Genomic DNA, 27412 nt, shown 5'->3' with positions numbered 1-27412 from the left:
TGGCATTTCAAAAACTGGAACGGAGTTCTGATAGCACAGATTCCTCTCCCCATACAGCGATCAGATCCCGTACCTCCCGTTCAGTCCATGCTGGAGCTCTTTTGCGATTCTGGGACTCCATCATGGTCACCTCTGCTGATGAGCTCTGCATGGTCACCTGCAGCTTGCCACGCTGGCCAAACAGGAAATGAGATTCAAAAGTTCACAGTTCTCTTCCTGTCTACCTGGCCAGTGCATCTCAGTTGAGAGTGCTGTCCAGAGCGGTCACAATGGAGCACTCTGGGATAGCTCTCGGAGGCCAATACCGTCGAATTGTGTCCACAGTACCCCAAATTCGACCCAGCAAGGACGATTTAAGCGCTAATCCACTTATCAGTGGTGGAGTATGGAAATCGATTTTAAGACCTCTTTAAGTCGAACTAAAGGGCTTCATCGTGTGGACGGGTGCAGGTTTGATTTAACGCTGCTAAATTCGACCTAAGGTCCTAGTGTAGACCAGGGCTCTGAGTAGTCCCACTGAAGCAATAATGCATAAGTTAAGCATGCAAGTCTTTGTGTGATCAAGGCCATAAAAGGTGTAAAAAACACATCTCTAGCAAAAAAAAAAAAAATCATTTTGCAATATTTAAAATCACTTCCCCATGATCAACTTCAGTATCTGTTCAATCTTCATCTACAGCCCTCTTGATGCCTGCTGCTTCTCCACCCCACAAAAACTCAGAGAAATGACTGCCTAGGTAAAGCAGCCACTCATACTCTGGATGGGGCTAATCAATATAGTTTTAAGTCATGTATGTTTATTTTTCAATTCTTACAGAGAAACCCCCACTAAAAAGCAACAACAGGTATCTGAAGTGTGGGCAATTATGGACAAGTGCCATTTCAGCATAAATAGGGGAAAAATAAATGCAAATTATTGAACACTTAACTGAGACAATAGTCTACAAGATGTTGTTTGGAGCAGCTCATTAATAAAATTCAAAATTGTTTTCAGCAATTATGTACAATCATTGTCATTTTATCACTGGCCAGAAAGAGTCCCGCACTGCATGCTTCAACATATAATTATATCAGATTGCTGAGAAAATCATCCTGTCTGCAGAGGAGACTTGGAATTGTATTGCACTGACAGAGAAGCAACACACACTAACTAAAGAGAATATATTTATTTTGAGAAGGAATTTGCTGTGAAAGAAAGCTAGTGAATGATGCTCAGAAATCAGCGAGCTGACTTTATAAAAAACCTGTATACTTGAGTGATTTGTGTTTTTGAAGGACCATTTCAATGTACCTACCCATTTCCCAATCCATTCCTTATTCTCTCTTTGGAACAGAAATGTAATGGAAATGGAGCCAGTGTTCATTCTCATACGCATCCCTCCATCTGAATTTTACATTCTATTTTGTAATGAATTAACAGTGGAGCAGATGAGCATCTAAGCATTATTTATCTTTTTTTACCCCCATGGATTCAGGCTGTAGGACTTCCCTGAATTAGTTTGATTGAACTAGTACGTCTCTTGTAGAAAAAAACCCAGTAATTTCATGGTGCGCAGCACCACAGAACTGCACACTTCTTAAACATTAATAAACTTATCCTTGCAAAATCCCTGTGTGTTGGTCAGTATTTTACCACTCTGTAAAATGGGGATTACACTGGTAGAGGGGAACATTTGCTACCAATTATCTATAGAAGATTCCAGGAATATCACTCTGACGCCTAAAATGTCTTTTGAGTCAGTGTGAAGCGATGGAAGCAGCTGCACGTATGGCTGAGATCTTTTTTTGTTCAGAATATCACCATGGTTGAATCATCACTGTCTTGTGTGGTCTTTTTCAGTTCTCAGCCACATACAAGTTGTCAGCTCGCCCCACACCCCCCACGCCTTTATGAATTAAAGCCTATGTGACAACACAGGTTTTAAACTATTTACTAGTCAATAGCATTGCAATAGCATCTACAACACACGCTCCTTCAAGCCTCTACTGGCATCTCTGAGTGGGTGGTGCTTTCCCCTATTGCCAGCCCGACTGTAATCATTCCAAAATATTCTTACTTTGATCCCTTCAGCATACAGGGATGTTTTCCTATTCCTATAAATAGTTTGTGAGCCCTCTAGTAGCAGTCACTGTGTTGTATGTTGTAGAAGCTGTCTGAAACCAGTCAGAGCAGCAGCATGTACATAGCTATGCCAGGTTAGGTTTGTATATATTTAGTAATCATGGCTGGTTGGGATCCAGCTGTGCCTGTGGTTCCTTCATAGTATTTTGATATGTAAAGAGCAAAAGACGCAACCATTCCCCAACCCCTGCTGTCCAGGACTAAAGCTTCAAACTACTCTGAATTAAGCAGTAGCATGTGGCTCACTTGAATGAGAAAGTCACAGAAACATTTTACTTTTTAGCTAAATTATCCAGTTGCTGATAAATTCTCTCTAAATGATTATATATACTTTCAATTACATGCTGACAGTTAAGAAGCCCCACTTCGTAATTGAGGTCTTGAAACAGAACATAAATACTGTCTGAAAGACCGTTCTTTCAGCTTTACTTTTTCATTAGCAGTAAACCTCTGGCATCAGATCCCTCTGTCACCCACAATCTGACACGCAAGAGAATGAAGTGGAATGATGTTAACCATCACTTGCTAATTTTCATAGATAAGGTCTGCCCCTTTAAAATTTATGAGATTGACGTTTGCCTTGAAGGGCATCAGTTCAAATGCAACCATAAAAGAAAGGATCTGTTGAGTTGTATTTACTGAGTGATTTGTCTTCACATACAGCGCTGCAACTGTGCCAATGCACGCTTTAGTGAAGACGCTTCTCCTGTCGGCATAGTTAATCCAGCTCCCCAAGAGGCAGTAGCTGTGTTGATGGGAAAAGCTCTCCCATCAACACAGTACTATCTATATGGGGTGGCTATGTCAGGATAATTACATTGCTCAGTGGTGTGGATTTTTCACACGCCCAAGCAACATGTTATACTGATATAGGTCTGTAGCGTAGACCTGTTCTCGGAGGTCAATCAAAATGATAAAGTTCACACGTTCTCTTTTAAGAGCATGTACTCTATATGAAAAAGGATATTAAAAACAAACAATTTAAGGATTGTAATGAAATTTAGGGCAAGATTCTCCTCTCTCATCCATGTCAATCAGGGCATAATTCCACTGAAGTCAATGGAATTATCCGCGTAGGTAAGAAGAAAATCAGGTTGATATTCTCTGTCTAAGGTAGGGGTGACCACTTATGTGTGCAGGAAAACTGAACATTCCAGTACTTCCAGTTACGGCGTGGGCCTGCCTCTGCTGTGGCCCTACCCCTGCCAGTGTGACTTTGGAAACACGTGTGAGAAAGCACACTGCATGGGGGGCACCATTTTAAGAGCACACAGCCCCAGCCCTGCCAGTATGACCTCGGGCACTACAAAGGAGAGGCATCATTTTTAAGAGCGCACCACTCCACCCCCTGCCAGCATGACCTTGCGTGAGAGGCTGTGGGGCAGAACGGCGTGCTCTTCAAAATGTATTGTCCACCATCCAATATCAGACAAAACCACACCTAGTTGTCCAAGTACTGGATAGGGGACAAACCCTAGAAAAGCAGGACTGTTTGGTTTAATAATGGACAAGTTGCCTGTCTAGTCTAAGGTAAGTACTATGGGTATTTGTTCCCTATTACCATAATATCTGAGCACCTCACAGTCTAATGTATTTAGTCTCACAGCACCCCTGTGAGGTAGGGAGGTGCTAATATCCCCAACTTACAAATGAAGATTGTCTTGTAGAGAAGCTAAGTGACTTGCCTAAGGTCACACAAGAAATCTGTTGCAGAGCAGAGACTTGAACCCACATCTCAGATGAGTGTTCTAAGCACTGGACTCCCCTTTCTTTCTCCTGAGGGAAGTTTAGCCTCAAATAAGCCCTAGCCTAGCCTGTTTTCTGATTGTACATATAGAGTCCATACAAATAAGGTTGTCAATGCTGTCTGGAATGGCTCATGACCCGAATGCCAGCATCCAGGCAGACAGTCAAGAAGCATGGCAGACACCCCAAAACAGGTTTTATGTTCTATAATTAGATTTCAATCAATCGAGTAACAAACACGGACTCCTGAAGCACTATCGCAGTCTTACCATGGAGTCACAGACAGTCCCTTCAGGCACTCCAATCTATTTTACCACTCAGGCAAGCTGGACTTAGTGATAGTTTGCTATACACCAAAGATCACAAAAGATTCAAGTCTATAGTCTTAAAAAGGTGAGAGAGTTGTAGCAATCTGTCAGCTCTGAATGTTTTTAGGGCTAATCCAGGTTGACCCTGGGGAATCTCTGCTTCTGTTTCATAGCTCCAGCCCTGTGAGACTCCAAATAGGAAAAGAAACTAAAAAAAAATTTGTCAGCTATTTTTATTTCTTTCTTTCAGAATTCAAGCTAATGGTGCAAGCCCTTTTGCATGTAGCCTCGTCACACCTGTGAAGAGGCAGTTAAAGTCTTTATATTGTGATATCCCACAATGGTCCATTTAGTTTTGATAGGGCTTCTGGATGAGCAAGAGACTCTTCTTCCTGACTGATTTCATAGCTTCAGAGCAAATTTTGTTTACAGTTATAAAGCAAAAACAAATATTACCTTATAGCATGTGATAAAGACGTGATATTAATGCATGTAGCGATTTACAAGCATGTCATAAAATCTCAACACTACACACATTGTTGTAAATTCAATACCCATCTTAACCATAACTTACACACAGGTGAAAAAGACTGGTTTCCAGCAATGAACATGTCAGTGCTTGGCTGAGGCAGAAAGCCTCGGCAAGAGCTGGCACCTGGTCTGCCAGCCTCACAAAGATGAGCAGGGTTTAGTCCAATACTAGTATTGCAATGTTAGGAGGACATGGGAAAACAAGTATTGGCAAGATAAATGGTCTTCCAGAGAGCTGCACATGGAAGTGGTCCTCCATGCACAGATCTCCCCACAGCACCTTCCCCCCTTCCAGCATCCACACAGGGGGAAGAGATAAAAATGGAAAAGGGAACTGAATCATCCTCTTACCAGCTCTTTTGTAGAGTACTAGGACAAGGCAATGCCTTTTCTGCATGTGTTCCCCATGCAGGGGATCCTGCCATTTAAGGGGAAGGGGGATGCCCAAGAGCAGCGATGGCACAGAAGGCCCTGGAGCCATGCTGCCAGAAGGCTCTGCATAGATGACCTGTCATCTTAGAATCCCCAAGACCAGTTGGGTTCTGGGCATGGAACTATGGCTCACTCAGCAGCAGAACAGTGGCCTCCTTACCACCACCTCTGACACGGAATTAGTATTTGACGAAACACACATGAAGAGATTCTCACTTGGTTTCTCCCCCACCCCAGAATCCCTGCCATAGGAATTTCTAAGAGAGGACGCTTTGGGCTAGTGGTACAGTCTATTTTTTATTTTATAGTGAATCCTTTACACGACCCTGAACACTTTCTTCTAGTTCCAGCAACAGCACTGTCAATCAGGGAGACTTCGCGACTAAGAGTACGGGTAGCTTTGACAGACAGGGGCCCCAGTTACATTAAGAAAAGAATTAATAGAAATCTACATTAGGGGAAAATAATGTTTAAAAAAATCCCTTTGATCTTAGCTAACCAGTTGGATGGGCTGTACATTGTCTATCCCAGTTAGGCCCCAATTCAGCAATGTACTTAAGCATGTGCATAGCTTTCAGGGTGGTCTTTGGATTATTCATGTGCCCAAATACCTTGCTGATTCAGGGCCTAATACATCTGTGCTACTAACAGTCTCTGTAGTTACAAGGAGCCATGTTCCTCTACTGTGGACATGAAAGTAAGAAATCAATCTCTGATGTAGCAATCTGGAAAAAGAGAGATCAAGTAAAGTGTGCATGTTTTTAGGTGCCATCTATTTTTCTCACCCAAAAAAAACCACATGAACCAGGAAAAGCAATTCATCAATAGGCCAAATTATGCTGTCAGTTAAACTGGTTCAAATGGGGGTTTGTTTAAGTGTAGTGACTCCAGATTTTCACCAAAAAATGCAGAATTTGGCCTGGAGTCTATGGAACATGCCTGAATGTCAGAATCCTAATTGCACTTCTTTACCCTAACACAGACATCAGCACCAATCACACAGAAAAGATTGAAATCATGCTTTGTTGGCCTTATCATCAAGCAAAATAATGCTAAACTATAATCAGTTTCTTTTAAGAATTAAGTGTCATTAGTGGAGTACCTATATAATCTAGAAAAAGAAAGAGGGCTTATGACAGGAAGAAGGGGGTCAAATTTCCTACAGCAAGTTTTGTGTTCTAAGAAGTAATGGAGTGGAAGACTGTCAAAAACACAAAGACAGACTTTTCTGTGGTGTATGGACAACATGACACCAGGAATGAAGAAGAAATGTTCTCTTCTCCCAGCCTCCTTCTCGCCCCATTACTTTATTAGTTGCATTATGTAATTTGCATGTGTGAAACGTTTATAAAATCCTTTAGGTGCTTGTCAAACTACCTGTCATTATCTCCCTTGTAAGCAGTTATTCTGTCTGGCATTACATCACCTGCTTCAATCTTCTCCCCTCTCCCAGAGAGATGGCACAGCAGAGTTTGCGGTTCCTTCTAAAAAGTTAACTGCTTCATATAACTTGTTTCTAAGCATTTCATAAAATATCAATAAAATCTTACTTGACTGAACAGAAAAAGGTGCTAGAAACAGGTTAAAATTCATTAGAAAGTAATTGAAAAAATTAAAGTCTGGTCATGTAAAACTTCACCTACCAATAGATTTTACTCTTATTGTTCATAAGAATTAGAATAGTATTTTACATCCTCTAAAGTATTATTCTTTTTACAGGTGGGGAAAACAGAGACAGTCCTGCTCCCACTGAAGCCAATGTTACAACTCTCTTGGATATACACTGGAGCAGTGTGAGACTAAGACTTGATTAAGGTCCAAAAGCGAGCCTATGGTAAAGCGAGAAATAGAAAGCAAGAGTTCTTAGTCGCAAGCTCACTCCACTAGATTCACAACATGGAACCACTCTCTCAAAACTTTGATATCCACAATCTAAAAACAGAGCTATTTACTCTCCCAACATCTCCATATGCTCAGTCCTTTTTCCAATAGTGAGGTTTCCATCTCAGTCCCAAATACTGTAGAACTTTTGGAACACAGAGACTTTCCTCATAAGTAGCCAGGTCTGAAGACATTAGCAAAAAACAAAACCAACAAAAAAAGGTGAAGATCGGTGCACACACAGCAAGAGCAATACACAGAAAATAAAACCTGAAGATCTAAATTATATTGGAGGAAGGCTGGGAATACCACTGGATGGCCCAAACAAATTATTCAGTTGTCAATCAGTAACAGGGCTTAGAAAAGTGAAGTGAGTTGCCTGATCCTGTTCTCAGAAAAGCTAATAAACCAATGAACGGAGCATTTCTCTAAGCCTTAGCAATAAAAGAAGAAATAGGAGGGAGAGAAAAGAGTCAATTATTTACCCCCTCCAAAAACTGATTAAAGATGGGATTGCACAGTCTAACTTTGCAGAGACCCTGTTCATACTGCAAGTGATCGGTTCTCCATCAGCCCCAAACAAAACACGCTACAGAGAAAAATCATACAAAGACTTGCTTTCATTCTCCTACATCCCCCATTTCCATGTAGCTATTTGCAGCAGCACTGAGTGGATGAGGCAAAATTTCTTCTTTGTTTTGCTAGCCCATTAAAAATATGTTTATGGAGCAGTCATGAAAGGGGTGGGGGGCAGTTCTTAAAGTTTTAGTGCTTGGGGAAAGTGGCCAGTCTTGTATAGAAGAATTAAGTATCCATTTGTAGAAGAGGTACAGAGGCTGCAGCACCAGTGCTAGCTTCCCCCTGTAGCCCCACACATGTACCTCCGCTCTGAAGCGGAGGGATCACCTGCATGGACAGGTGAGACTGCAACATTAAACTAAGTCCAAACAGCCTGTCAGCTGTGAAGTGCCAACTAGGAAAGTGTGGTGGGACGTGGGGGTTGTCAGTTGAATACTTGCCCAATGGGAGTAGACAGACTACCAACTCTTTTCACTTAGGCCACCAAACATCCATCAGAGAGTAGCACCTTTTGAGTGCTACCGACCTAATGCTGGGTTTGAACTAGTAGCTTAGCTGCAAAGGGCACCAGAACACATGTCCAAGAAGCCCAGAGCCATTCAGAACTCTGCTGAGACATACTAGTACCAGATCACCTTCTCCGACCCCAACCGAACTGCCTGCATCTCAGACTCCAATCATAAATGCAGTAATCAGTCTTTTAGAAGCATTCATATTTGAATCTGACAGAAAACCTAATTGGCAATTCATGGCAAGTCCAGTCCAGGATGTGTGGCTACAGACAATGCACAGATTTCTGCTATTCTGTGCACTCCTTCCCACACCAGCCCACTCCAACTGCATTAACAAAGCATTCACTGTCTTCAGCTTAGTTTTTGCTCTGATTCGCTAGCCTTTAAAAAAAAAATAGTTCAGACAACAGCAACTCACCTTTGCCCTCTTCCTCAAAACTAAACACCTCCCTGTGACCTCACTAGGAGCAGGATTGGCCTTCGGACCAAATTCTGGAGTTCTTTACTCAAACAAAATACCCTTTGAAGCCAAAGTTTTGCTGAAGTAAAGACTGTAGAATTTGGCCTGGTGTTGAGTCCACCACTACACTGACCACAGTCATCAAGGCTTGATCCCTGCCCCTTACACCTCATGTACGTACTTCACTCTTCAGTCTTAGGCTTGGTCCACATTACATACTTACTTCGATATAAGTAGGTCACTCAGGGGTACGAAAAATCCTCATCCCTGAGCAACATAGTTATGCTGACTCTAACCACCCATGTAGAAATCACTATGTCAGCAGGAGAGCTTCTCCGGCCAACATAGCTACTGCCTCTTGCGGAGGAGGAGTTACTAAGCCAACAGGAGAGCTCTCCCATCAGCTTAGAGCATCTTCACCAGATGCGCTGCAACACCAATGTACATTTGTAGTGCAGACCTGCCCTTACTCACTTCATTAGTCCAACTGAGTACAGTGGGAACACTCATGAGAGTATGAGCTGCAGAATGGGGTCCTGTTCCATGATACTTTGACATAGTGAAGCAAGCAGGTTAGTAGGTTGGTTTTTTAGTATTCAAACAATTATAAAAAGAAACAATGACAAAATGCCTTCCTTTGCCACTTCCACTCCAAGCACGCAGTTGTCTGTTGCCCTCCACTTTGTGCAATCATTTACACTGGTGCAAATGGCAAAAATATCTGTAAAATGCCATCAAACCAGAACAAGAGCATTTTGCATCCACTTGCACTCACTTTGCTCTGGTGCAAATGGCTGCACCAAGAATCAGGCCCAAGCTGCCTTGCTAACTGCAAAGATCTCTGACACACAAATCGGTGATCCAGTCCTGTTCCTTCTGAAGTTAATAGGAGCTGTCCCATTGATCAACAGGCCCCACAGCCATGTTCCTGAAGATATTTACTCACATTAGGAAACCCATTGACTTAAATCAGGTTTACATATAATGTACATATTGCACGTACAGTATAGAGGTTAGAATTCTCAGGGAAACAAGCAAGCAATCCACAGGGGAAAAAAGTCAGCTATAACAGACAAAGAAGAAATGTGTGTGTGTGTGTTTCCATTTTAAACCAATCTAAAAGCTGGATAACAACCTGTGGAAACATTTAACTGCTTTCATTTCTCAGAGTAATGGCTTTTCCCCCTCCATTGTGAAGGAGAAAACTGAATATATGCCAAGGTGAAAGATCGAAGACCTAGAATTATACGTCATTTACCATAGTTATCTTTCTTTGCCTTTGGGTAGAAATGTCCTAAAAGTTATAAAGTTATAATTATCCAGGTGGTGAATAACCCTTGCAGGGTAAAGTTTCCCAATGGTCAGGAAAACAGCTGTTGGGGGGTGTGGAAAGAGGAGATTGGAAATGTATGTATGTGTCTGAGAAGCGTCTTATCTTAGCTGCTGAAAAATCAGGGTCTTTGGGAATGTTAAACTGATAAAGAAGAAGTTTCCCTTTCATTCCCTCCTAGATTAAAAATAAGTCAGGCAGCTGTGTGTTTTTATTATGATAAAGAATGGATATTTTGTAGTTTATTTCATACATATATTATTCATGCCCCCATAATTTAACCAGTAACAATTAGGTAATTAATTATTAATAAACGTGTTAAAGTTCTACAGCATCTTCCATCTGAGGAGCTCAATGCAGGTAATAAAGTAATGAATTAAGCTTCACTGTGAGAGGTAAGTTTTCTAAATTGAGGCATCAGTACATTGTGAAAGTTGCACAAGGTCATACAGAACATTTCTGAAACTCACATCATTTAACTCCCTTCCTGCCCTCTAACCATTAAATATGGTGTTCAAAACACAGCATGATCCCTTGTTTCTCCACTCTGGGATAATCCAGCACTGAGACATCCCATAATTTATGGGAAAGAAGGTATTTGGTTTGACCTCTGTACCTGAAAATGTGTGCAGATCCTAGACTTTGATGCTAATACTGAGTTGCAAGTAACCCATACCACGGCTAGCAACAGCTTAAATATCCAGCATTACATCTTCTAGAGGTTGTCATCACACCCAAAAATAATAAAATACAAACATTATAGGAGGTTTGTTTGGGAAATTTTTAAAGATGCAAATGAAGCAAGAGAAACCTCAATGAATGCTCGTGGCAGGTGAAAGAACAAGTAGTTGACTAAAATCTGTTGTACATTTCTTCAGAAAAGAAGACAGAAGGGACCTGATAAGTCTTCAAAAAGAAGACAGAAGGGACCTGATAAGTTTTCCTATGCAATGGAGAGGGCAACACTGAGGAAACCCAGCCACTGTCTGGCAACTGCTGGCAAAAATTGACTTTTTAATAGCAACACAAATGAAAAACGAAACATTTCCCAACCTATATTAGATTAATTTGAAACAGCAAAGCTACAATCTATTCTAGTCAATGTGGGTAAGAATCAGAATATGCACAAGGGAAAGATTTTTATTTTTTCAGCTATCCCGGTCTAGAAGAAAGGAGGAAGTTTCCAAAGAAAGTAGACAGATTTATCATTCTGTCCTGGTTAACATCCCTCCTATGTCAAAGGCCAGCACAATGCTCATGCATCAATTAAGTCCCTCTCAAGCCTTATTATTCCACTGAAGTGTGACTTACGTGAAGCATAGGTCTTGAGCTGGGTTTCACCCATCAAATACTACACTGAAGCCTTTATCTTGACCATCTTTCATGCCAGAGCTGAAAGAGGACAGATTCACCATTCGACCAGAAGAGATCTGGTTATAACAAGAACCTTTTGTGTAAGTAGTAAGGTACTAATGAAGGGAATTGTGTGTGTGTAAATCAAAACCCAGAATCTAAAAAACCCCTGTTGACCATCTTGTCAGAGAAGCCTCAGATTGATTGACCATGGAGACGGAACTACTGTTTCAAAATTCTGTGGAAAATTCTGTATGATTATCCATGATTAAGAAGATCTGAAGTCCATCTGAAAAAAGTGTTCCCACTGACTTCAGGGAAAAGGTATATTCTCTGTAATGGTTTAATGGAGAAATAAACTGATACGAACAATGCCATCCAGCATTTTATTGTACAGTCTAGAGCAGTGGTTCTCAACCTGAGGGTATGCAGAGGTCTTCCAGGGGGTACTCAACTCATCTAGATCAGTTTCTCTCAAGCTGGGGGGTTCAGCCCCTAGGGGGATCATGGGATGGGTTTGGGTGAGGATCCCATGTGCAGGGCTGGCATTAGGGAATGGCAAGCAGGGCAACTGCTCAAGGTCCCATGCCACAGGGGGCCCCCGTGAACCTAAGTTACTTGCTTCAATCCTGCTGTGTGGGGCTCAGGCTTCAAACAAGGCTCAAGTATCACACAGAAATGCAAGTACAATAGTTATATTCCAATCAATTTATTTTACAATTATATGGTAAAAATGAGAAAGGAAGCAAGTTTTCCAGTGTGCTGTGACACTTTTTTATTTTTATGTCTGATTTTGTAAGCACGTAAGTGAGGTGAAACTTGGGGGCATGCAAGACAAATCAGATTCCTGAAAGGGGCATAGTCTGGAAAGGTTGAGAACTACTGGTCTAGAGCTCTAGACTTCCCCCCAAATCTCAATCCTCATCTCCTAAGAGCTGGCCTCTGGGATAGAGATATTTATTAGCTCACCATTTTTCATAATTAAAAGAAATATATCATTATGGTAAGTTAATAAGCAGCAGAGACTCCCAGACAAAGGAGCAGCAACATCTGTTCTCTTCAGAGTGCTTATCATATTGAAATGTGGGTCCATCTCTTCTCCTTACCTCTGATCTTTCTTGCTGATGGATGCTGGGAATGCCAAAGTGTTGAAAGATTATAAACAGATCTGGACTACGCCACAGACCAGTTCATTATAAATAATAATGCTTTACTATGAGGTTCACAATTTTCAAGAGGCCTGAGGAGGTGGGAGACAGACAGGTCTGTGGAGAGTTTTCCACACCTCTTGTATAAACCAGTGGAGATATTTCTAAGTTTTTTCAACACACACAAAGAAACACTGTTTCAAACATGGCTACGGGTATACAGAAAACACACTCTTAGCAGTACTGTTTGTTAGTTATTCTATGCATAGTTTCAGTGTTCTACCCTTGATGAACAGGTACTGGAGAACAAGTCTGCTCAAAATCACCTTTGTGGATAAAAGCAGAGGATTACTATTAAAAAGTTTAAATGTAAAGGGTCATGGTTTTTATAACGACAAAAACTATTCCTACTTGGTACTTCCTTCTGTGCCCTTTCATTTGTAGTTGTCACTCTTTAATTAAGAGGGTAGAGCAAAAGGACGGAAAGATGAGAGATCTGGCTTCCATTTCCAGCTCCCTGTGACATCAGAGACAACTGACTTTTTTTACTTTGCCTCAGTTTCTTCCCGTCCCCATCTGTAAAATGGAGATGAGATGAAGCGCTTTGTGAAACACTTCGAGACCTATGGATAAAAGTGCTGTTCAAGTGTTTATAAAACAAAAGCATTTAAAATATGAAGAAATATTAATGTATTTCATACAGACAGCTGAGTTATTTTATTCAGGGGCATCAAGATTGCTATTTAAAATTGACTCAAGAACAGTGCACTAGGAGCCTCTTTCTTCTATCCCAACTTGTGTCTGGATAGAAGTGATCATTTTTAAAATTTTCTGAAAATTGGGTAAAAGAACTCCAACCACTTGTATTTAACAAGAGATGCCTGAATCTTTGCTGTATATGGCTAGGGATACTTCATGCTTTTCCAGTACGCTTTGGGGAGCGTTAAAGAAGTTAGAACAGGCACTCTTCACAGTCATACTGAGCCCGCGAGCTGGCCTGCTGATTGTGCTCTGCACTGCAGTGCCATCTGTGAGACCCACGGGAAAGTTCCAGTTCTAGTCTCTTGCTGGCCCAACCGTACAAACCCTAAGTGATGTAAGTCAGTCATACTCACACAAGTACCCACTGAACTGCGTGCGGCTATTCACGTTTGGACTACTTGCATGAGTCACTGTTTGCAAGATCGCGCTCCTGTTGTCTAGCTCAAGAGGGAATGAGAAATAAATTAAAATCCTTTGAAAACCATTGAATCCTATGCCATGCTGGAGCCTGTCTATAATTTTTTTTATTTATTTAAAATGCTGCATTTTGCCTTCTCAATTCTTTTGGTTTCACCAGAACAGACCATATTTCATAGACCTTGATCTCACAGACAGGGCCAGATTCTGCCAGCCTTATTCCATATGTCAATTCCCCTTCAGCCCATGCAGTTTAAACTCCACCAGTGGACACTATCCTGTGTATCTGTGCTCAACTTTGTATTTATCCATGGTTAACATTCGATTCACCATCAGCTTAGGCATCAGCAGATCACCCCTTGCTTTCCACTGGGCAAGACTAAGTCCTGTGCTAGCTAATTTCTCCTTTTCCTCCAAGAACCAGTGATTTGGAATTTAGGAAGAATTCACACACTTACTTTTCTCTACTGTACAGGAATCTTCACTGGTCAATAAAATATAAAGGGAAAGTCTCCAAAGGTACAAATGAGAGTTAGATGTCCAATGGCCACTCATTTTTGTTGGGAGTGGGGTGCCTCCTCCCTGCCTTCTGTGCTTTTGAAAACCTCCCCCGAAGTCCTTTTTCTGGGCTATTCAAATGCTCTGGGGAATCCTTCTCTGCATAATAGACAGGATTGAGTTTATTGGCTTGCTGTATAGGCACTGTCACAACAACATTTAATGGGAATGCATAGCACAGCCAAGATCAGATTAGCATAAGTCCTGTACAATAGACATGAAATTTACGACAGTTAATGTTCTCAATATGGAAAGATTTGTCTTGGATTTCAATGAAAATTACCACGTGACGGAGCATATTACAGGACACATCCTTTATTCATCCGTTTATAGCACATCATCCTCCAGTTGTTCTCCTGCTGACATATTCACCTTAGTCATTTAAGTTCCTCTTCCAGAGCCAACAGACTTTGTCCTGAATTTTGTTAAGCTGATTGTTATTGAACGCTCCTTCCCCCTCATGAAGTGGAGAAAAACAAGGCAACTCTGAGGAACTTTCTGAAGAACCAAAGTTGTCCCCTTTATTCAGCAAGTTTATAATTTCCTTCATTTGTTCTGTTGAATGTTATTATACAGCTCCCAACAGGGTGCTAGGTAATCTACTGAGCCCACAGAAAGATGTTTGATCCCTGTCCTGAATCTAACATTTAGGTGGTGCAACAAGTGAGGATAACAGACAAGAGAAGATGGAGCTGTGATGACAAGGGATGCAGCAATAGCATCATACTGTTACAGAGTTTAGGTTTGTGCACATTTTGACAGTTCTATTTTAAATTTAAAAAACTGACCTCTCATGGGCCTCACAGAAGCAAGCCAGCCTTAAGGAAGGGTATGAACAGGCAAGGATACACTGGTATAGATATCACTACTAATGGGTCTCTCTCTGACCAGATCCTCCTTGCAGTCTGGAGAATTTGGAGCAATGAGAAGGGCACACAGCTGTACTTCTCAAAGGGAAACACTAAAAACCACAGTGGGCTATTGCTATCATGACTGGGGCAATATGGAGAGGGGAGTGGAGCAGTTATAAAGAGCACTAGTCCAATTAGGGAAGTGAGTGTCAGGCAGTTGAATTCCCTATCATTTCCTGACATTGCTGCCTTTAATTAGGCTTTGGATTGATTACTGCCTTTGTTCTTCATTGACCCTCCAGTGACTCTGACAGGGGTTATATTTTCCTCTACTACATTTGGAAGACAGAGTTCTGAGTGTCAACAAGCATTACACAGGAAACCAGACTGTTTAAATTACAAAGCCTTTGGAGAGAAGCTGTGTACACGACATTAATGTGCACACACTTTAAGACAACAGCAGGCTAAAGTCAGCCCTGGAATAGTGCCATTGAGCTACAGCAGAAGTAAATTTGGTCCAATACTCTTCATATGTAGCGCTTATGTACTGCATTAGAGAGACAAGGAGCCAAACCATTGATACCTAACCCCCTGCAAACACTATCTTTTATTATTTAAGGGGGAAGGGATAAGAGAGTTGTGGGGAGCTTTAAATTACTGTTTGCATGTTTTGCAACTGACAAGACATGAGGGCAGGATCTGTTTGTACAGTGATAATTGGGAGAAAAATACAGAGCTCCATGTACATTTTCTAGATCAAGAGAAGCAGGGTAAAAGCACTTTAACAAAAACCCTAAGAATGGTGTTTCTCTAGCATTGCTTATTTGTATTACAGTAGCATCTAGAGTCACTAGCCAAGATTGTGCTAGGCACTGCATAAACAGTAAGAGAATTCAATCCCAAAGCATTTACAATCTTAATAGACCAGACAGATGAATGATGGGAGGAGAAAGAGGATGTGACTTGTCCAAGGACACACACAGTACCACAGCAAGGAATAGAACTCAGGTTTTCTGCATCCCAGTCCAATAATCACAGAAGAGAACCTGGGCCAAAGCACAGGACCAGGCATCAGACTATCTGGCTTCTATTCCTGACTCTGCCACAGCCTCCCCATGTGACCTTGGACAAGTCACTTCACCTCTGTACACCTCATCTAGCATAGGGGGAGTGTTGAGAGATGGATCATTAATCTTTTGAACTATTTGACTTTTATACAGAATTTGTTACATAAACCAAATCAGTCATTAAATACAAATGGCCACTATTTTAATATTTTGAGTAACTGTGAACATCATTGATTCACAGGGAAATTCTGATTAACGTTTTCCCTGATGGCACATAGAGGATCTCAGAGTGCATTTGAGTGTGTGGGTGTGGCCACAGGATGATCACCCCAGAGAAGGGGAACTCTGTGGTGGAATCGATCTGGCACATTGACTCCTATACCATCCCATGCTTCTATTGCCACCACAGGGGGCATATACAGAGGAAAGAGTCATGGGCACACCTGCCCTACTTCCACCAATTCATAGTTATCATTTTTGGCCCCCTTGGGCTGTTGCAGTTGGAGCAAGTTACAGCAGAACGGAAAGCTGCTCTATCTTCTGTCTGTGAACTGGACCAGCAGCGAGTAGGCTCAGGATCATGGGAGTTCAAAGGTGAGCTGATGCAGTTCAGCTGGACCCCAGGACCTGGCCAACTGACTTCTTAAAAGTCTACACACACACACAAAAACCCACCAACAACAAGTTTTAAAGGCCCATGCACACTCCCCCTGTATTGTAGTCCTGATGAAATAGGACTACTTGATTACTAAAAACACTAGGAACTAATCAATGGCAACATACAGGCGGCAGTCTTTGGAGTGAAGAGGTCAAAATGATATTTACAAGGCTAACATATTCCACTCACTGTATCCCCATGACCCAACAGACATGTTACTTTTACATTAGGTCTATCTATTAACTGCCAGTTTACCACTGCATTCATTTTGTGCCCCTGTAGCTCCACTGAAGCGAATCAGGCCTAGATGGTTTAGAAACAGTTTCACTTTCATCATAATAAAGCAGAAGAGTAAAATAAAAAAAATTTAAAAAGCGGGCTGCAGAGAAGCAGTGAGGAATTAGGAAGAGAAAAAAGATGCAACACCTAAATCCTCTTGCTTACCCAGTTTTCACATGGGCCTGACTCCATTGGCTTCAACAGAGTTATTCCTGGTTCACACCACCTTGAGATCAAAGTTTGTGAAGGCTGGAGAATTGTAAGCAAAATGAAGTTTTACTGCCCTGTAAAGTGGCCAGGGCACAATTTTGACTAGTGCAGAGATTTCCCACGACCCACTCAGGGAGTAGCTGGCACTACTGAACCTGCCTCACTTTGTGGTTAATAGGCTGTTATTTTTTTAAGTAAAACCCCCGCAGTTGGAATGCAGCAGCTCCATTAAAAAACATAAAAAACTTAATCATCATGGGGCTTTGGCAACAGAAGTTGATGCCCACGATATTTATCCATCCATATTGTGAGGCTAAACTGAGTCATTGACAATTTTCTATTAGCCATCCCAGAATCACAGATTTGAGTCCTACCGAACCCTAAGAAAGAAGGGGCAGGGACAGAAGGTTTCAATGACTGTAGAATAATAAGTGATGCTGAAGTTCTCAGTAATGGAAAGAGCCCAGAGAGAATGTAAATTCACCCCGTTGCAATGCAGACCTCTTTGCTGGGTTTGTTTCATTAGACAGGTGCTCCTCTTTGCTACTATACACAACACAGAGGGGAGCAAAAGGAGCAGGATATTGGATGCATAGTGCCTCACACTCTCAAACTCAGCAGCATACTTCCTTGCTCTCCCCAAAAGCCATTCCATACAAGGGGCTGTTTGAGGTAGAAGGCATGTCAGCTCACAGAATGGCCACTCTGCACCACATGTTCCTGTCATCTGGCAGGGTTTTTGCAGCCTTCAATCCTCACTTGTTTTTTCTAACTCTCTCCAAGAGGGCACACCCCCAGGAAAGGAAGCCTCTGGCAGCCCCCTGACCCCACAGTGAGCTATACTGATGGGGGAGGGGGAAAAGAGAATGATAAAGATGGAGCATCAGGCTTTTCAAAAGGATGCCCCAGGATCCTCAGAGTTGGGATCCCACTTCCTCCAGTTTTGGAGGGCACTACTAGGTCTGCTCTCACCTGAAGGGACAAAGGTGACAGTAACTCTGCAAGGTGAATTTCTCTGCATATTTCAAGCACTTTTCCCCTCTCATGGGCTTTCCTTCAAAAAGGCAGCATTTAACCCATGCTTTGTAACTATCAATGGTCACCTATTACAGCAATACTCCTTTCAGTATTCCATGAAGCACTCCAGCCAGACCACTACATTTTCCAGTACAGTACCTGTCTACATTTTCTTCTACTGCCTCAATAATTGGGCAAATCCAAGCACAAAACTCCTGCCCTTTCTACCTATTTATATCTCACAGATTTAAATCTATGTGCAGGAAAATGCTTGTAAAAAGATTTAATTGAGGTAATCAGACACCATGATATATAAAGGGCTTGGGTTCTGAGTGAGTTTTGGCGTGAAACAATCAGAACGGTGTGATCAAACCAATGTAAATACCAGGACTACATCTAGCCACAGGGTGAGAACTTTTAGCATTATCATGAGGTCAACTGAACAATTCAGGCCTTATCTAAACCAAACCAAGTCAGTATTTGGCCACTGGAATACTCACATTGGTTCATTAGGCATAGGCACTTTCACCGGAATGAGGGGGAACAAAGGTGAAATGAGGATTGACATGCTGAGTGAGCAAGTCACAGGGCATGACAGGTGGCCAAAGGACAGCTTTCCCTTACACACTGGCTCCAAGATCATTCAATCCTCTAAGGACCAAACTCTGATCTGTGTCACACTAGTGTAATCCCTTAAGTAACTCTGCTCACGTCACACAATTACCCTGGCATGATGGAGAGCAGAATTTGGCCCATGTAGCAACAAATGCAGAGGTCTCCATTCTGAATTCGGTTACAAAAAATCTCTCTGCAGGCAACAAGGGGAACATAGCCTGCACCATATACCTACCACCTGATTGGCACAACAGTGTGCCAGTTGCATTGTAGTAGGGCCATATTGGTGCACTTGATGCCTTTCTAATCCAATATAATTCATTAACAGGCAGGGAGGGGGTTTTTTTGGAGTTTGGTTTTGTTTTTACTCCTTTCCTCTGCTCCGGTCTCCCAAACCCCATCATCCCTTTGGGAAAAATCATTTTAAAAAATACAAAATATCTTGTCAAATCATTATTGCCTCTTAGTCATTTGTAGGCAGATTTTGCACCTTTTTTAATGCATTTCCGACAGCCTGTTTAGCAGGGTGCCTTCAATGCTATAAAGATTGAATGGAGCTGCATAGCCCTGCAGAACTTCTTTGCATTGTCACCTCTGATGCTAGTTGAGAAGTTGAAGTTTTCTGTTAGCACCTGGTTTCTGGAGTAAGTCACGCTTTGAGAGTTCCCATGTGTGACATTAGTTCCAAACCTGAACGGTCTGTTTAAGATTTCAAACCCTGGCTTACATGTCAGATTTTATCTTTTCATTATTAGTACATGGGCTAGCTTGCCAGTGCCCATAATGTAACATTAATAAGATTCCCAAGGCCCTTTATACATTTAAACTGGAATTTAATGTTTCTCCACAATGTAAGAAAACATTAGGTCTGGGCTGAATGCCAGTGTAATTAATTATAAACATACAGAAAAGCAATCAGCACAATAGTAGTTGTTCAAGTTCTATCCTAAAGTCTTTTTAGCTAAAACCAGAAGGCTTTGTTTACAGAATTGCTGAGCACACAGCCCCATTGAGTTGTGTAACATTCACAGCAACTCTGGAAAAAAAAATCAAACAAAACCCATCAACTTGGAAATATTTTAGTCACCTTGAGAACTGGTAAACCTCTACACAGAAAACTGCCATGCATACTAAATCAATAATCATCTTAACATAGAATGAATCTGACTTTATTTTCTTTCTGTTTTATCAGCTACTGCAGACCCCACGCTGCCAGGCAAACCAGCAAGTTGCCATCTTAGGGTTAGAGTTAATTGCTACATCATAGAGCCAGAGGCAATCCTATCCAGATGAGTCATTAGTTAGAAAATATATTAAAACGGGGGGGGGGGGACAACGACAACGACATCAGGGTAGAGAAGTTAAACAGCATGAAAGATTTAGAGGAAAGAGTTTTAAAGTTTGTGCATGCATGCTAACAGGAAAAGAAGCTGCAATATGTATAGCAAGCATGGGCTGTAGCGAATTAAAGGCACCTATGTTCTGGGTGATCTAACAAACCTCAAACTGTCTGACAGGATCCATCAACACGCTATGATAAAGGGGAGTACAGGCTACCTTACTGCCTCAGCCAGATGAGAGGAATTCCTTACAAATGGCTGCACACACACAGGGCATTTATATTTACAACCCAATTTCACTGGATTCACTGTGGTTGCATGAGGGCAAGTGAGGACAGTTTGGCTCAGGATATGCACAATTTAGACTTAAGTCAATTAATGGTTATACCTGTTGTAAATCTAGGAACCATTTATTCTGTGTTGCCTATGGATTTTCCACCTAAATTCCCATGGTGGTTGCCAGCTGATTCTGGGAAACAGACATAAGAGTATTATAACATTAGAGTATGCACATTACACCAGAAGGTTCAAATTAAGAGATCTTAATAAGCTGCTCCATAGGCACAGAGGCCGCACATCCAGCAGCGCTCATAGGGAGATCAGTGGCTCAGGACAGGCCTGCCTCAGGATAAATTCCAGAGCACATTGCCCAGTCTGACAACCCTCATTCACACGACTGAAGTCAAAAGTAAGGTTGTAAGACTGGACCCCTGACCAAGCTAAGCAAGCCAAGCCAAGCTAAGCAAGAACACACCTGCTGCCCAGTCATTTAATTGCAATGGTGTTAGTTTTAAAGAAAAAATTTCTTGTTTGCCCTTCTTTTCTCAACCCGCATTAGGTTGCTGATAGGCAGCACATAGAGGGAAGGATGTGGAGAGGAAAGTGAAATAATGTCAACAAATAAAATAGGTTAAAGCTGCAGCATTCACCCAGTCATCCATTCATAAATATCTATTCACCACTGATGACAGATATCTTAAAAAACTGTTCTAACGGGTCAGTTGTGGCACAAATAGGTAGGAAACTGTGACAGTGTGTGGTTTACCCAATTGGGTAAATGCTAGAATTTGGTACCCCAAGGATGAAGTTCACCATGGAGGCCAATGGTGGAGCTCTCTCAGGAGAGGACCCACACATCTGGGATTCACGCTGTTTTTTAACCTACCACTTTTTAATACAGCCGCAAAACCCACCTCTTTGCCCAGGCTTTCCTAACTGACTAAATCCTGGTTTCCAAGACAACCGGTAAAGCTTCAGGATGCAGAGAAGCATGGTGTTTGGTTTCTCTTACTTATATCTTCAGCATCTCAATTTAAACTTTGTAAGAATTCCAGATAATACTTTGATGGGAACTAAATAAATGCTTGGGATAATGATGATTTTTAAAGTTTTGGTTTGGTGAACCTGGATGCTATGTAACCAGAAATAAACTTCTGACCCCATGAAAATGGAGAGATGAACCAAGAGAGGGGCAGAAGCTGCACCCTCAGTGCAGGGAAGAGGCCATCAAACACCAAAATGCTAGTTGGGGATGGGGGAATGGGAGGTATATTCAGACAACAGATATTTTTGCAACCCAAGCCTTACAGATAATGCCCTTAACCATACAAATCTGAAGACTGGAAACCCAGGGAAGGAACATAGTTTAAACAAGATCTGGTTGACTATGGAAAAGAATTATTCAACAATTACCAAAACATAAAACCCCTTGAAATAATGTATCTATAAAGCTGATCAAACAACAGGGAAAAAATGCATTCACAAACACTGTACTTGTCAACTGGGAGGGGGAATGAATAAAACTATCCACCAAAGTTGTGAACCTAATTGGAAAGGACAAAGCCCTTTCCCTTGCCCCCCCCCCTCAGCTCCTGCCCCTTCCTGCTCTCTTTGACACAGTTCAATAATATGTATATGTTGTAAAGCCGTGCATCATCCATTTGTTCTTTGGATAGACATTGAGAGGCAGGCTGAATACAAAATTAAATTAACAAGAACAGAATGCCTAATACCATGTCATTCACAGCAGCGAAAACAGAGGACAATTAAATTATTCATGTATATGAGCTGTCCAGGTTTGCCCTGACCATTTCCAGGAGGCTTAGAGGGAGGCGGAGAGGGAAGGGGAACAAAACACCTTATCTTTAAAACCTAAAGAACCAAATCTCACTAACTGCCAGACCAGTTTAATTTATCAGTTCACTTCTGGTAAAGATTATACAGTGCCAGTCATGCAGAACCAAAACCAGAGAGTCTTCCCTTTTCTTCTTAAAAGATTTGTCTCTCTCTCATATTGAGAAACTAGTAGCCAGGTATTCTAATACCATACTTCACTCTCTTAAGAGCGCAGATGCAAACTGCAGCTCCCCACTTCCCTTTGTAAGGAGCAGGTGGTCACTAGAGCAGGTACAGTCAGCCATTGCAAGAAGAGACTGAGACAGCGAGAGGCAGAGAAAGGATGGGCTAGTGGATAGAGGGCACTAGCCTGGGACCCAGGAGACATGCGTCCAAGTGACTGCTCCATTGCAGACTTGTGGGCAAGTGATCCTTTCAGTCCCCCATCTGCCAAAGGGAATAATGGTACTTCCCTCGTGTGCGGATAAATACATTTAAGATTATTAAGTGCTCAGATACTATGGTGACAGGGGCCATATAAATATAACAGATGGTTTGTGCTACCAGAAGAATGGAGTTCTAGAATTTTTTGAGCATTTGAGTGTTACCATCTATCCTGACCCAGGGTATTCTAGCACAGTTAGTTGGTAACGTATCTTCTCAGAAGCAATTAAAGAAAAGCAACCAACAGCCAGATCCTCCACATGCTGCTCTTCCCTCAATGACTTTCAGCTGCAGCTCTTTTCCAGATCCTTCTCCCCAGATCTGTGTTGGACTCTTCCTACTAGAGTCTGCTCTCACGCTAGTTTTATGCCAGTGTAACGCTGCTGACATCACTTGTTTGACTCCTGATTTACAATGGTGTAAGCAAAAGGAGAATAGTGCTGTAAGCTTCTCTCAGAATGAGATAATCTTTACACATATTTGCAAATGGCCCCACTTTCCTTAGCAGAGGTTAATCATGGATCTTCCAGACAATGAAAATGAAGAGTCCTCTTTCTTCCTTTCCCCAAACTCCACTCACTGCCTGTGCCAGAAGTGCTCTGGGAGCATGCTTGTAACTTAACTGTTCATTCTCCTGACTACAGACAATGAAGCTGAGGCTATTAAATTAATTTCATTTGGTGCAAACAGGATTCTAGAAGTCAAAGGCTAGTACTTTACCCAGAAAGCCATTTAGCTCTTAGAAATGAGACTAGCATTCTGATCAGAAATAGCCTAGTGCTGCTGCTGCCACTGCCATTATACATCACTGCAGAAAGCAATTCAAAGAGAGAAATTATATATATGCAAAGCAAAAATCAAATAAAACCTGCACCGAACCAATGAATCCTAACCCCTCATTTCTTATGTAAGTGAGTAAATAGCGCCTCCGAGATTTCAGTCACACAGAGGAATAGGGTATGCTGGGAAATCGTCTCAGTCTGACAATTTGCTGCAGATGCTTGTTTAGAGGACAATTTATCAGTCTCATCTATACATGTTACTATACGCTACTTCCTCAACAGCAATACTTCTACACAAGCTTCCCACATAACACACACTGGTCACTGATATTTCAGCCACAAAATAACCCTTATCTGGGCTTTCCCAGTATGTGCTTATTGAAATGATTCCTGTTAGCCTGTGTGTGCTTTTGGACTGCGGGAGGGAAGAGTTTTATTTCCTTTGCTGATAATGCAAATAGCAAAATAGGAGTCAGCAGTTCTCTCTTCTCTTGTACTTATGTACAGCTCATTGCTTATAAAGAGCCATCACAAGCATTCATTTTGGTAAAAACTGACTCCTAGAAGATACAGACATTTGGATGCTTCATCTTTGGTTAAACTGAAGTGGAATATTAAACAGACAAGACAGAAACAGAGAGAGCTACAAGGAAGAACTGAGGCATCCACCATCCATGATTTAAACTAGAGCAGTGGCAGAATGCGCTAATCTGTTAAACTACAGCGAGCTAAGGCCATTTTACTTATGAATGAGTGCATCCACACAGGGATTTACTGTGTTTTAATTTGTGCGCATAACTTCGCAGCTTGAGTTGATTCCTTTTAGCTTTCCTGAATGATGACCCTGAGCCAGAATCTGGTGATAAGGCACTTGCTTGGGAGTCAGGAGACCTAAGCGCAAATGCCAGCTCAGCCTTGACCTGATGTGTGACCCTGTACAAGTCATTTCATCTTGGTTTCCTCTTCCAAGTTGCCTTTCCTGTCTATTCAGATTGTAAACTCTTGTCTTTGGCAAAGGGACGCTCTCTCAATTATATGTTTGTACATAGCCTGGCTTAGTGGGGCTCTGCTCTCAATAGGGGTCTCTAGATTCCTCTACAAATAATTACTGATAATAAATTAATCTGGAGAGACAATCCTGTCCCGCATGGATCCTAATACCTGGGCAAGAAGTAGTTAGATTCAATTCACAGATACTAAGGCATGAGTCTTGCCCCACAAGTGCAAGATGGGCAGTGCAACAGCCTCAAGACTATCTGCCACACATCCAAGATGCTGCAGTGGAATGTACAGATTTTAGGGACTGGAAGAAGAGGATGAAGAAATTAACTTGATTCAAGGAGGAAAATCTGCAGTTAACACTCCCAAGTCCATAGAATCAAGTCATGGCCTCAACCTTGGGAAATGAAAATCAGGATTAAAATATTAAATCTAAATTTAAATAAAGAAGATTCCCTCAAAATACCATTTCTGCTGTTAGGACAGTTCACTCTTTTTTAAAAAACAAAATGTGCACAAGTCTCTGCATTGTGATCTAAATGAGAGAGAAGAGGATTTGGGAGTAATTTTTCTAGCTTTTATACAAAGTGTATTTCTATAAATCTTTCAAGTCTCCAGAAGAGCTCCTCTAGCAATGAGCAGAGCTTTTTAAATCAGGACAGAGAAGAAGTGGTGAAATACAAGTGAGGATGTCTATAGTTATGGAATGGAAATCCTATACTTATCACTCTTTGCTCCCAGACTCAAGTCCCTTTACAATATTTTGTATGCACCTCTCCCTCAAACGCTACTTCTTTTTGCCTTATTCCTCTACTCTAGAAGACCTACAGCATTAATACTGAATATGTTGCAAAAAACTGAAAACTGTTATTCAATATTGAATTGTCAAATACTCAAGAGCTAATAAATAATTTTTGCAGCTTCTCTATGGTAAGAATGGGCTACATAATTATAGTAATGTTTTAACAACTGTGTTATGGATGAGACTGTTAAATAGGTTACTATCAAAGATTTATTTAGTAGCTTCGTGTGCTTGCTCAGGGATAGTAGCTGCTTTTATAAAAACACCAACAGTCACAAGAACAAATAATGCTCACACTCAGCCCTAGGAGCACTTTGCATGTTCTTCGCAGACCAGCCACTCCCTCTGGCTGCTTGTCACAGAGCTCTCTTGACAAGGCTCTGGAAAAGCATTGGAAATAGAAAGTGGACAACGTGGCAGAAGAGTTGAGGGGTGAGGGGAGAAAAATCACAGAATACCCTACCCCCCCCCACCCATCTTAATTTAAACCTAAAGTACTCACATAGAATTATATTGGCCTTTTGAGCAGGAGATTTGCAAAGGCACAAAGGGCAGTCAAGTACTTAACTCTGTCACTGAAACTCAATAGGAGTTGGGTGCCTAACCTTCATTTGTGCCTTTGAAGATCTCCCCCTCAATCTTTTCATTGCATTCACTTTCTCTGAATGAACATAAAAGCAAAAAGTTATATAATTGCAACCCCTTATTAGTTCAGCATTTTGCCAAAATCATATTCACAAGTTTTAAAATATAAAGGAGAAGTAGTGGATGCAGAAAGCTACCTAAATCAGAACTAGTGGTTATCAGAAAACCCCACTTACCCATCAGAGGCCAAGCAACCTCTTTGCAGCAACATAGCATGAGAAAAGTTTACGAAAAACAACTCTTCAAGAATCCTAGAACCCTATTTTTCATATTTGCTATGTAAGAACAAAGGAGGCTGCAAGAATCTCCATTAACCCAACTCCTGAACTTTAGTGCCTTCATTTTTTGAAATGACCCCAATGCCAACTTTTCCCACCCCACCCCAAAAACATCTGTGTGACTTTTAATCATCAGTGGACTTTTAGCAAAGGAAGCAGGAGATGATGATAGGCATATTAAAGTTCACCCTTGTATTTCATTTACCACCCTCACTGCAAAAATACTTATAAAACCATCACTAACAGCCTTGCAGGTGGCCAGTAATTCCACGACTTTCAGCCTGCTGAGACAGCTAGCTATCCTCTTCTGCTGAATGCCCTTTTTCATTGCATCTTCCAGTTTATTAGCCACCTTGACCCCAATAAAAGCTATCTATGGTCTAACAATCCCTTAAATTTGAAACTCATACCAGCTGACATGTTCATCATTTGTACATTTTCCCAGCAGGGTTTCCATGCTGTAAGATACATGCCTGTTGTGAAGAATTTCCATTAGAAATATTTACACTAGAGCTATAAGAACAGTAGGGAGAAAAAGAAGGGGAAGGAGTACATGCCATATATTAGAAATGTCCCCATCCAACATCTTTTTTGTTGTTGTTGTTGCTTATATAGGGATATATAGTGCCAATGTTTAGGCAGCCCCAGTACTTTCCACTGAGACACAAACGCCAGCCACACAATCTCAGAGTGCTAACTCTTCCTATGGGAATGCTGCCAGAAATTCCAGCAATATTGACCCTGGGAATACTAACATGATTTAGATGACTTGTTAACTTTTAATGATATCCATTAGGAAAGGGGAAAACACACAAGTCAACTTCCAATTTGGTGCATTTGACTGCTGAATAGGATATTAATGTTACTTTCTGCTGGCACTGTTAAATGAGCAGAGAAACTAATAGAGATATGAAGAGTAATTGCTTCTATTCTTACTGTTCGGCGCCTGTTTACAGTTAAGACTGCTCTGGTGCCTTAATGCCTCCTAGGATTTTTGCAGAAGTCTATCAAGTGGATGGAGTAAATGAGTAATTCTTTCAGCATTTGGCACTTAGCAAGTCAGAGGTTCATTTAGCTAAGAGGCACAGAAAAAATGAAAATATCCATTTGAAATAAGTATCATGAAATCATTTCAGCATATGTTGAGACCTACACTGTGGAACTGGTTGGT

General features: G+C 41.5%; 1 protein-coding gene across 3 annotated transcripts in view; it reads right to left on the bottom strand.

Moving 5' to 3' along the window:
• KIF26B (kinesin family member 26B) overlaps positions 1–27412 on the bottom strand; it is a 420596-nt gene that overhangs the window by 377658 nt on the left and 15526 nt on the right. The gene's annotated exons all lie outside the window — the stretch shown is intronic.

This window comes from Lepidochelys olivacea, assembly GCF_965140295.1.
Source record: "Lepidochelys olivacea isolate rLepOli2 genome assembly, chromosome: 3".
Lineage (NCBI taxonomy): Eukaryota > Metazoa > Chordata > Testudines > Cheloniidae > Lepidochelys > Lepidochelys olivacea.
This window is presented reverse-complemented; position numbering and strand designations above follow the sequence as displayed.